An 11,662-nucleotide genomic window follows, 5' to 3' on the forward strand; every position below is an offset into this window, starting at 1 on the left:
AACCCTCACATTCTTATCACCCTGTATAAAAACCACCAACTGATGGCCAGTGGTATTTGTCTGAAGCCACATCTAGTAATTCTTTCACTGGATTCTTTCCAAAGTTGAACTCAGACGTTATATGATGACATCTGAAAACATTTCAGTAATTATCTTTTTTTCTTTGTTATGGAAATATAGTCAGTTTACAATGTTGTGTCAATTTCTGGTGTACAGCATGTTTCAGTCATACATGTGCATACATATATTCATTTTCATATTCTTTTTCATTATAGGTTACTACAAAATACTAAATATAGTTCCCTGTGCTATACAGAGTAAACTTTTTAATCTATTTTATATATAGTTGTTAGTATCTGCAAATCTCGAACTCCCAATGTATCTCTTCCCACCCCCCTTTGAGGAATTATCTCTTAAAGGGACTTAAAAATATCAGTAAGAATTTATAATCCTGAGCCATTAGTAGGGAGAACAATAAAATTTTCTACCAAATCCGGTTTAAGCTGATTCTTATTGTGTTGGCAGAGAACGTTGCTTCATATGTATTTGGAGAATTAGGAATTTAGGAAAAGGTTTTCCTAGAAACAACATTCTTTTCCAAAGTTCTCTCTTTTCTTTTCAAAAAAGAAAAAATTTCAGACACAATCATGAAATGTGAAGGGGTTTTTTTGTTTGTTTGTATTAAAAAAAAATTGACTAACTTGGTACAACTTTTAGTAGAATTCTGAATCTTTGATGTGTTGAGAATTGTATCTGTTTCTTTGCTCGTAGGAGGCAGTCAGGTATTTGTTGGATGACTGAGTTAATAAATTAGGTTAATGATAGAATATTTTTCTGGGGAGAAGATGCAAGTGGAGAACCTTCCTTTCACAAAAAAATAATAAAAAAATAGATATAGATGTGAAATTCCACACTTAGAAGTCACCATGCCTTAAACCCTGGCTAAAGAAGAATTTCACACATCATTCCAAAGACTTCATGTATTTTAATTTTGGAAATAAAGTTTGATATTTCATCTTTGTTAGATTCGTAAGCAACATTAATGATGGACCAAGTTGCTTCACGACTCCAGCTAGAAATCCCACAGGCATCTCAAATGTAATATCTAAAACCAGGTCTGTAATTCCACTACCCTCACCTTATAGCCCTCAGATCCTCTTTTTCTTTCATGTTTCTAATACATCTTATCTAACGATGTCACAGTCTGCCTAGTCTCCCCCGTCAGAAATAGGCTGTCAACTAAGACTTCTGGTACCTTATCTTCCATATTGAAAATAATTAGCTTTAGAATCGGGTCTGGACTCTATCACTAGCTAGCTGATGATAACCTAGCATCCCTAAGCTTCAATTTGGGGCTCAAGATAATACTTCAGGGAGTTATCATGAAAGCTTAAAACTGAAGAAACTGGCAGAGTTTCCAGCACATAATAAGCCTAAAACCAGAAAGGAAAGTTTGATATTACATAGCAACTCAAAAGTTTCATAAGTTACAGAGGTAACTGCAGACATACCTAAACAACTGAGCCATTCCTGGTCATAAGTAAGTTCCTCTAACTCGGTCCTTTCAGTGAATGGCCCCCCATTGCCCACCCAGTTCCCCAAAGCAGACACTCAGGAACCATCCTCGGCCTCCCTCTCCCTGATGATTATGAAATCTCTTTTGCTTCTACTGCTAGGACGTTTCTGGAACACACACCCCTTTCCTGAGTGCCACAAAGAGGTACTTTAGGGTGACAGGTCCTGCAGCCAGAATTCCTGAGTTCAGATTCAAGTACTGCAGCTTTACTTGCCAAGTGGCCTTGAACCAGTTTCATAATTTGTACCTAGGTGGTAATTTTCACGTGAGGAGATAAATAATCAATGCTTAGAACATGCCTGGGCCATAGTGAAGGTTGAGGACATTCACTTTTACTGCAATTCAGTTCAACAATATTTATTGAGGGGGGAGGGTATAGCTCAAATGGTAGAGCACATGCTTAGCATGCACGAGATCCTGGATTCAATCCCTTATCTAAAATAAGTAAACAAATAGACCTAATTACCTCCCTCTCTCCCCCAAAAAATTTTTTAAAAAATTTTAAACCAGTATTTATTGAGCACCTACTATATGCCAGGCACTCTTCTAGGCACTGGGGATACAGCAGTGAAAACAAACAAAAAGCCCCACCTTCATGGAGGCTGTATCCCAATGGGGGAAGAAGGACCACCATAAGGAATACATTTTGTAGTGTGTTGGAAGGTGTTATGCATTAAGGTGTGAAAAGATCAAGGTAAAGATCAGGAAGGGGAGGGAGGTTGCAGTTACAGTCATTACTATTTACTATCATTACCAAATATTTGAGAATTATTTATTTAGATACATTCATACTTACACATGTTTTTTCTTTATTAATTAATGAACTGGTATTGTTACCATTTATAATGACTAAGTGCTGATTATTATGGAGTAAAATCAGCTCCCTCTTCCTTTCTCGCCCACATTGCCAGGAGATGTGTAACAGCCCCATTTTACAAAGGAAGAAACAGACATGGGGTGGTTAAAGCTAATCAAGCAGCAGGACTAGGATCTGAATCCACATTGGGATTCTTAGCAAGCCCAGTAAGATACCTCCGAAAGATAGTCAGAATATTAACAGGCAGTGGGAAAAAGCAAAGCTGAAGTGATTTAAAGCCGGAACAGTCCTCAAGGCTAGCACCATTTAAGCACTTGCCAGGCCAGTCCTGGTGCCAGGCCTCCATTTTCAGTCATCCTCAACCACAGGGTTACAGACAGGACCAAACCGAAGCAGCTTGCTGTTAGGCTGAACCATGGCTTCCCAAAGATGACCACATCTTAATCCCTAGAATCTTATATGGCAAAAGGGACTTTGCAGATAGGATTCAGGGAAGGGTGTTGAGATGGGGAGATTGTCCTGGATTATCCAGGTGGGCCCACTGTAATCATAGGGCTCTTAAAAGAAGGAGCCAGGACATCAGAGTGAGTATCAGGAGATGTGACAATACAAGCAAAAGGCTGCAGTGATTCAAGGAAGAGGTCACAAGCGAAGGAATGCAGGAGGCCTCTGAATGCTGGAAAAGACAAGGAAATGGACTACCCCTCAGAGCCTCCAGAACCAGCCCTGCCAACATCTTAACTTTTGCCCAGTGAAACTGACTTTGGACTTTTATCTCCATAACTAGAGAATAAATTTACATTGCTTTAAGCCACTCTGGTAGCAGAAAACTGATACAATGGCCAAAATTTGAAGGATATTTGTTTGGACAAAATTTCAGGAAGTTATTCCTTACTAATTATATTATAAAAATAAAATATTATATAATAAAAACTATACATTATAAAAGTATATTATTATATATTATATTATGATTACTATAATAGTAGGCTATGATGTTTAATAATATGTATATAATAATTATATTATTATCAAGAGACAACAAAATGATATATTGTTTTGGAATAGTCTTGGGAAGCAAACTTGAAAAATATGTCTTAAGTCCTATTTATATGCTCACAAATGCTAGTGTAAAGTTAGGTACATTCCATATGTTTTCAAAATACAGAATAAGAAAACAAAGGAAAAGCTGAAAGGAATCAAATTTTCACTCTCCAAAATGCATTAAGTGAAAGAAATCTTGCCTTTAGGAAATAGTAACATTATCTTGGGAAAGCATCAGAAAGGCTTTAAAAGCATACATTATCAGATATATAAACCTAGTTTACAAAACACTGGGACCATTTTTTAAAAGATGATTCTCTCTCTCATTGGATGCTCTTGGCACTACACTTTACACTTGTCTATCATCTTATTTTTGACCACAAGGTTCACAACTGTCTCTGGGTATGAGGAGGAAAGGAAGGAAGGAATGGTGACTACTAAGAGGCTTTTTGGAAATTTTCAGAAAAGTTTGCCCCTTTAGTCAAAGTTCTGAGTTTAATTTCATACTGGCACTTCCACTTAGTTATGAAATGAAATTCAAGAGAATTTTATCTACTGCTAGCAAAGTAAGTGTTCAACTGAATTTCAGTTACAAACTTTCAGAGCATTTTTTGGAAAGGACGTTATCAAATGAGACTTTTAAAAAATCCAGATGTGCATCTTATTTGAACTAATATTAATTGTCCTTAGAATGGATGGGTTTATTATTAGAAGAAAAAGAATGATGACATGGAGAGATGTGTTCAAGTTCCACTGCTGGATGTGGAGGCATAAATGATGGAAATACTGAGAGACATGATTGATTCAGCAGACTTCTTGGAGCCACATTATAAAAGGAAATCAATGCAAGATTTTATAATGAATATTAGTTTAATGGTTTTATCAAATGTATAAAACTCAGTGAAAATGTCATGCCCCAGTATATTTCTCTGTAGTTATATTATTGCAAAAAATTTTCATTAAAGATACATGAACAGACAGCAACCACCTGTTGATATGTCCAGAGGATGCTGTAACATGCTGCCCAGGTCACTGTTTCAGGACCAAAGCACTCAGTCCTTCATCTGCCTGGAGCATTGGCTAGCGATGCTTTGCAACCGAGTTCCTCTCAGTGAATGCTCTCAGCTAAAGAAAGATTTCCATGTAATATCCCCTTCCCAGAGATCGCTTATACATGCATACATCAGACACTGTGAGTTTGGTTCCAGACCACCACAGTAAAGAGAATACTGCAATAAAGTGAGTCACACACGTTCTTAGTTTCCCAGTGCATATGAAAGTTACATTTATACTGCAGTCTATTGAGTGTGTAATAGCACTATATCTTGTTTTTAAGTACATATCTTAATTTTAAAATACTTTATTGCTGAGAAGTGCTAAGCTTCATCTGACAACACAGGGTTGCCATAAACCTTTCATTTGTAAAAACCACAATAGCTACAAAGCTCCATAAAGTGAAGCGCAATGAAACGAGGCATGCCTGTATCCAATTACTAGTTGATGCTGGGGATTCCAGACCCATTGTCCCAACTTGGAAAACTCTGTGGGGCCATCCAGGTTCCACAGCTCGCCTAGGCCTGATACAGAACACTCCAGGAAGAGGCCCTCCCAGGGCTGAGGTCCAGATGTTGTTGGAGAGGACATGGCATAGCTCACTGAATGGCAGAGAAGTGCTGGTGGATCTTGCTGGAAGTCTGCCCTTTGGAACTTGTTAGAAATCCACCTCCAGTGTGTCAAGGAAAGCTGTTTGAGGGGAAGTGTCTCACCTGGGCACTCTGCTATAAAACCACCCAAGGGCCGTACTAAGGAAAGCCGCTGGCCACTAGGTGTTGCTTGGCGGACACGCCCTGTGGTACAGACCCCGGGTGCTGGAGAAGCTGGGAACGAACGCTGTCAGAACCTGGTGCTAGAGAAACTGCCCACACTGCAGGAGCTGGGCACTGGGGAAGCCAAGCACGCTGTAGGAGCCTGACAACTGAACACACTAGAACCAGGACACAAACCCTTTTTCACCCTGCAGTCTCTCTCCATCAGCCTCTACGGGTGAAGCTTATCAACACACCAGCTGGCAAAGGAAAAACAGTTTTTCAGTGGGCCCATATTCACTTTCACAGAGCAGACAAAAGGGCAAATTTAGAGCTAAAAGGCAATAAATCAACAATCAGCACAATCGACCCCTTAGACTAATTAGCATCGATATGCACCCTCTGCACACATGTGAACCCCTATCCAACAGCGGCAAGAACTTCTTGTCTCTAACAAGCTATAGCTGTCCTCCTTCCAAATGAAGAAATTATCACTCTCCAAATGAGGAGATGCATGAACCCAAGAGTCACTGTATCCATCACTGGCTATATTCACTACTCCTCAAATTCTGTCAAAGTCTGACAGAATGCTACTCTAAGGCCCAAATGTAAATTAACTTCCAACAACTTGCTTATAAAATAAAAACGAATGAAGGAGGCAGTGCGATCAGCGGTCCTGCAGATCTGTCTCTTGCTTCAATAGTGTTTGGACAAATAGACCCAGGGATGGCACTTGCTCAACCGTTTTTCCCAGGCGCAACCTTCACAACCAGCCACTCTGCTATCCTCGGCCACCGGGAGACCAGCCAACACCATTTTTAGAGTTTAACTTCTTATTACCCAACAACCATGAGCTCCCAGATTTGTCAGAATTATTCCACCACAGTGAAATCCACCGTCAACCAGCTGGTCAACATGCATCTCTCTGCGGGCCTCCTACACCTACCTCTCTCTGGGCTTCTATTTCGTCCGCAATGATGTGGCTCTGGAGTGCGGGGGCCACTTCTGTGAACTGGCCGAGGAGAAGCGCAAGGGCGCTTGAAAATGCAAAACCAGCACGTCAGCTGCACCCTCTTCCAGGACGTGCAGAAGCCATCCCGAGATGAATGGGGTAAAAACCAGGACGCTATGGAAGCTGTCATTGTCCTGGAGAAGAACCTGAACCAGGCCCTTTTGGATCTGCATGCCCTGGGTTCTGCCCGCGCAGACCCCCACCTCTGTGACTTCCGGGAGGGCCACTTCCTGGATAAGCAGGTGAAACTCATCAAGAAGAAGGGCGACCACCTGACTCACCTCCGCAGGCTTTCTGGTTTCCAGGCTGGGCTGGGTGAGCATCTCTCCCAAAGGCTCACCCTCAAGCACGACCAGGAGCCTCTGCAACCCCGCGGCCTTTGCGGAGCTCCTCTGGTGTCAGGGCTTCTGCCTGAAGCCTCTCTCTGCGGTCACCAGGCAGCTTTTTAACCATCCTGGAGCCCTCTCCCAAGCCTCGGACCAACTAGAACAATAAAGCTTTTGCAGAAAAAAAAAAAAGAGAGAAGAAAATATTAACATAAACAAATAAATACACACATATAATAGGGAAATAGAAACTATGCAAAGTCACTACAATCCTCACTTTTGTAACTGGTCACAAGGCTGCAACTGATTTCTTCCACAGCCCATTCTGTGTTTCCACCACCCTCAGCCAGGACCTCGGCTCCTCTGGGTTCTTTACCTGAGGAATGATCTGTTTTGATTGCTCCCAATAATGAACAGATGAAATTCAATAGCATGTTTATTGATCAAACATACTCATAGCCCCAGAGGAGGACACAGAATGCCATGCAGGGCCCCGTGGGGTGGCACTAAGGAACAGAGTGAGCAAACAGTAGCTGTGGATGGCAGGTTGTGTGGTAACCAGAGGGTGGAGTGAAGCCCAGGTACCCATGGGAGGATATGACTGGCACTCAAAGAGATTCTTCTGACTCTTACTAAAAGCATGCAAAAATGCAGCAAGAATTGCTCAAATGAAGTTCATCAAAGAACTGAATTTTTGAAATAATATATTTTGCTCGAAGATTGGAGCTGTCATGCTGAAATTTATTGATTGTCTTGAGGAGCAATACTAAATAGGTTAGCTGAACTCAGTAATGAGACACACATTTTTCTGCTTGAAAAGTAATTTCACTTGGGAAATATTTTCAAAGCTGCTGATTTGACAAACAAAATTGACACGTTTAACTGTTACTCTGGGCATTCTTAACAGACTGCGTTGAAAGTACAGGGGGAAATTATGTTTCAACATGAGGAATATATTCAAGGACTCTAGAGAAAATTATTATGATAAGCAAAACTTAAAAGTAATCATCAACATTGTTGTAACATATTGGCAAAATAGTGTTAAGATCATTTGAATGAAATAAAACAGCAAATATTGTTTAAAATCCTGTCTGTTATATCTCATTTCTGTTTCAAACTTTAATCATTACTTTCCAGAAGAGAATTTTAAACATCAGCGAAAAATGTTTAGATAAAAGGTTATTTTGCTTTACAAAATCCATACTCAATAATTATGTTAAACTTGCTGCCACATGAAGAGAATGAATATTATAACAAGTTTAGTTTGTATTGAAGAATGATTCATTTGTATTGAAGAATAATTGAAAGGCATGAAGTGTCACCATTTTGAGTAATATTAAAGAATAATATCAAGATACATGAAAAGTGTGTTGCTATTATTATATTTATGGCCAATTATTTGGGTGGCCCAGTATTTTCATCTTTGCACAAATTAAAAATAAAGGACCTGTTGATGGATGGATGGATAAACAAAATATGGTATAATGGACTATTATTCAGCCTTAGGGAAGAAAGAAATTCTGACGCATACTTTAACATGGATGAACTTGTAAGACATTATGCTTAGTGAAATAAGTCAATACAAAAGGATGAATATTGTATGATTCCACTGTACATAAAGAACCTAGAGAAATCAAATTCATATGAACAGAAAGCAGAACAGTCCAGTGACGTCAGGGAAGATGGCAGAGTCAGAAAGAAGTGCCAGGAGTCCACTGCATAGACAACTGTACTTGCAAAATCTTTCTGCTGTAACTATTCTGGAATTCTGGAGTCTATTTGAAGGCTCATAGCTTTCAGAGGAAGGCTTGGCTGGCAAACTGGGAAATTTTGGTCTATTTCAGCTTAGTTGCTATGGTAGCAGCTACCCATCCCCTGTCTCCCAGCCCCATGGCAGGCAGCCAAACCTGCATTTTTAGAGTGGCTTGAGGGAGCCAGTGTGGGCAATAAGGACCTTGTCCTCCAAATATCAGGGCTCTGCATTCCTATTGCCAATTAGTGCTTCAGATCATGGAAATGCAGACGCAGAAGCAGAGCACCATTGTTGCAAACCCATCAGCTGAAGAAGCTTCCAAGAGTTTTAAAGTGACAGTGCCTGTTTTGTTTTGTTTTTGTTTTTTCCCTTCATTTTGTCCCTTTTTCCCCTTCCAAAAGCTATACATTTAAAGAGCAGGGTATTCAAAATCAAACCAATATACGAGGGGATTTAGAAAGTCACTGCACGTGCCCAGGGGAAAACACAAGCTCAGAGAACACCTGAGAAGAACTTAAGCTTGGTGCTGAACCTGGAATTAGGGCTGCTCCCCACCAAGCCAATCTATTGGCACCAGACTGTGGTGAAGGAAAGTTCTGAGGTTACCTGCAGGGCACCAAGCAAGGAGAATGGCCAACTTGTACTCGAAAGATCAAACTCCCCAATGGTTTTCAGTGAAGAGTTTTTAAAGGGAGTGTGAGGGAAGGGCTTGCAGGGTATGCGATCAGCTTGTGCTCAATTCTTGGATTGGTTGTCATCAAGGTGAAGTTTCGAGCATCATCAATCTTCCGGCTTCAAGCAATCTGGGGTCTTCATGCTTGTGATGGGCAGTTTTCATCTGGTGGGGGTCTGGTTTCTGTACAAACAACTTAGGAATGTGTGTCAGACCTTTGTGTCTTTCAGGGAGTTCAGTGACTCTGCTATGTGGCTGATTTACAGTGTAAATTGCTACCAGTTTCCTGGCGCAAAAGCTATCCTTTGTTTCTACATCTTCACATTTCCTAATTATTAACTCTTGAGCCAGGCTTTGACATTCAGGGGAGGCCTGGGAGGCTAAAGCAAAAGCCTTTTACTTCAAAAGACAGGGACATGGGGGCTTGTGTACCGTTTCAAGCTCCATATCACCCCTAAAAAAAAACCCATTAATTTCTTCATAGAATAAAATATCCAGTCAGTGTTCACATTTATCTATTCGGTCATATATTTTTTATATTTTTTTGTTTGTTCAAAACATACATATTTGTTTGTTCAAACCAGGACCAATAAATATTGTTGAATGAATTTGCTGATTTCAGGAACAAATTATCCTTTTGTGACTAGAGAAGGCTGGGTATATTTTTGTGGTTTTGTTGTTGTTGCTATATTTGGGGGTTTGGCTTTTTTGGTTTGTTTGTTTTTTGTACATTTTATGTATAACATAGAATAGTTTCCCCGGAAGGGAACTCAGAGGGTCCTCAGGGAAAGAATTCTCTTCTTCCTGTTCACCTTTATGAAATTTAAACCATGTGAATTATTTATGATCTATTCAGTAACTGGGTGGATGAAAGTTTAAAGTTTTTTAAAAGCAAGTCCTAAAACATCAAACAGAATGTGGGAAGGTCCCTGTGGGAGAGGCTGGGGTTTGAGACCTTCCACAAGATGGCAGCAGAGTGACACCAAAGCTTGGTCTGGACTCTAGAAGGCTGCCTGGCTGGGAGCAGCCTCCCTCCCTACACACAACAGGCAAATCCTGGTGGGTTCCTGCCCACCGCTAACCCAAGCTGTGTGTAGCTGGGCTAAACCATGCCCAGATTCCTGACCTACAGAAACCATGAGATAATGTTTATTGTTGTTTTAAGCTGCTATATTTTGGGGTAATTTGTTATTTGGCAGTCATACCTTAGAACTCATACCATTCCATTCCACCAAAAACTATTTGGGTATGTATTTCTAAAATATAGAGACTCATTTTTTTTTAAGAACACAACCACAATATCAATATCATATATAAAAATTTTAAATTATTTAATATAATCAAATACTCTAAGCAGTCTAGTTAATGTTACATGCTGAAGTATTTGGAATAAGAACATTGATATCTGCAATCTACTTTGAAATGGATCAAAAGACAGTATGGACTGATGGACTGATAGAGGCATAGGAGGCTGGTTATGGGATACAGCAAATGTAGCAAAATGTTTATAGAATCTGGGGGGTGGGTACATGAATGTTTACTAAAAGATTCCTTCACCTTTCCTGTATGTTTGAAATTTTTCATAATAAAATGTTGGAAAAGTCAATCATTGTTCGAATTTCCAAATGTCTCAAAAATGTCATAATTTTTTTTTGTTTATTCATATCAAAATCCGAATAAGGTCCAAATACTGACGTTGGTTGGTGTGTCAGTTCCATGTGCTTTAAACCACAGTATTTTGGTGCCTTTCTATTACAGCGATAAGTGTTTATGCTAATAAAGGGCGGAAGAGCTTACACTCCCAGTTGGCTCTTCAGCCTGAGTTTGAGCCCTTTTGTCCTTAAAGTTGAGGAATCCCTTCCTAAAGGAGACCTGAGGGATGGCAGCAGCAGCTTCTTGACCAGGGCTTCCTGACCAAGGTCAGTGCTGCAGGGTGTGTTCTCAACTCCACCCCTGCAGGGCAGACTCAGAACAGCTTTCCCAAGTCAGTGTTTAGAAGTCCTGGGAGTCATTCCCGCAGGACTAGCCTAGAAGCATGAGCATGCAGCTAGTGCTGCGGCACAGAGCCCACCCTCAGGAGTGTGGGGTTTAATGCTCTGCGGTTGCCATCTGAAGATTCTTAATAATGTTATCTTTGCGTTTGTGTTTTTGAAGTGAAGTCCGCTGGGACAATGGAGCAGGCACCAGGGACTTGGAGTCTGACCTGTATGCATTCTCTCCTCCCCCCACTCTCCCTCTCCCTGAGACAGGCACTTAGCTGCCTATTCTTCTGCCTGCTGGGGGAGGATCAAGGTCCACCACACACATGGCCTCTGAGATCAGGGCAGGGTGGCAGCTACCCCCTCCTCAGCTGGCACTCTGTGGCACATATAGCAGGTGACCCAGCAGGGACGAGTGTGCTGCCCACCTACTGTACTTAGTCCAAACTCATTCTGCTTGCCCAACAACAGGCCAGTAAATCTGGAGACAAGGAGTTGGGACAAGGAATAATGACTTTATTCGGAAAACCAGCCAACTGAGAAGATGGGGGACTGATGTCCTAAAGAGCCATCTTCCCCAAGTCAGAATTCAGGCTCCTTTTGTACTAAAAAGGGGAGGGGGTGTGCTTGGTCGTTGCAAACTTCTTGGTGTCAGAATCCTTTGGAAAAGTGTCAGA

At 40.8% G+C, this 11,662-nt stretch overlaps 1 pseudogene; it reads left to right on the plus strand.

The window, feature by feature from the left end:
* The first annotated feature begins 5,814 nt into the window (after positions 1-5,814).
* Positions 5,815-6,747, plus strand: LOC107034826 (ferritin light chain pseudogene; annotated as a pseudogene).
* The last annotated feature ends 4,915 nt before the right edge of the window (positions 6,748-11,662 follow it).

This window comes from Vicugna pacos, chromosome 9, assembly GCF_048564905.1.
Source record: "Vicugna pacos chromosome 9, VicPac4, whole genome shotgun sequence".
Taxonomy (NCBI): Eukaryota; Metazoa; Chordata; class Mammalia; order Artiodactyla; family Camelidae; genus Vicugna; species Vicugna pacos.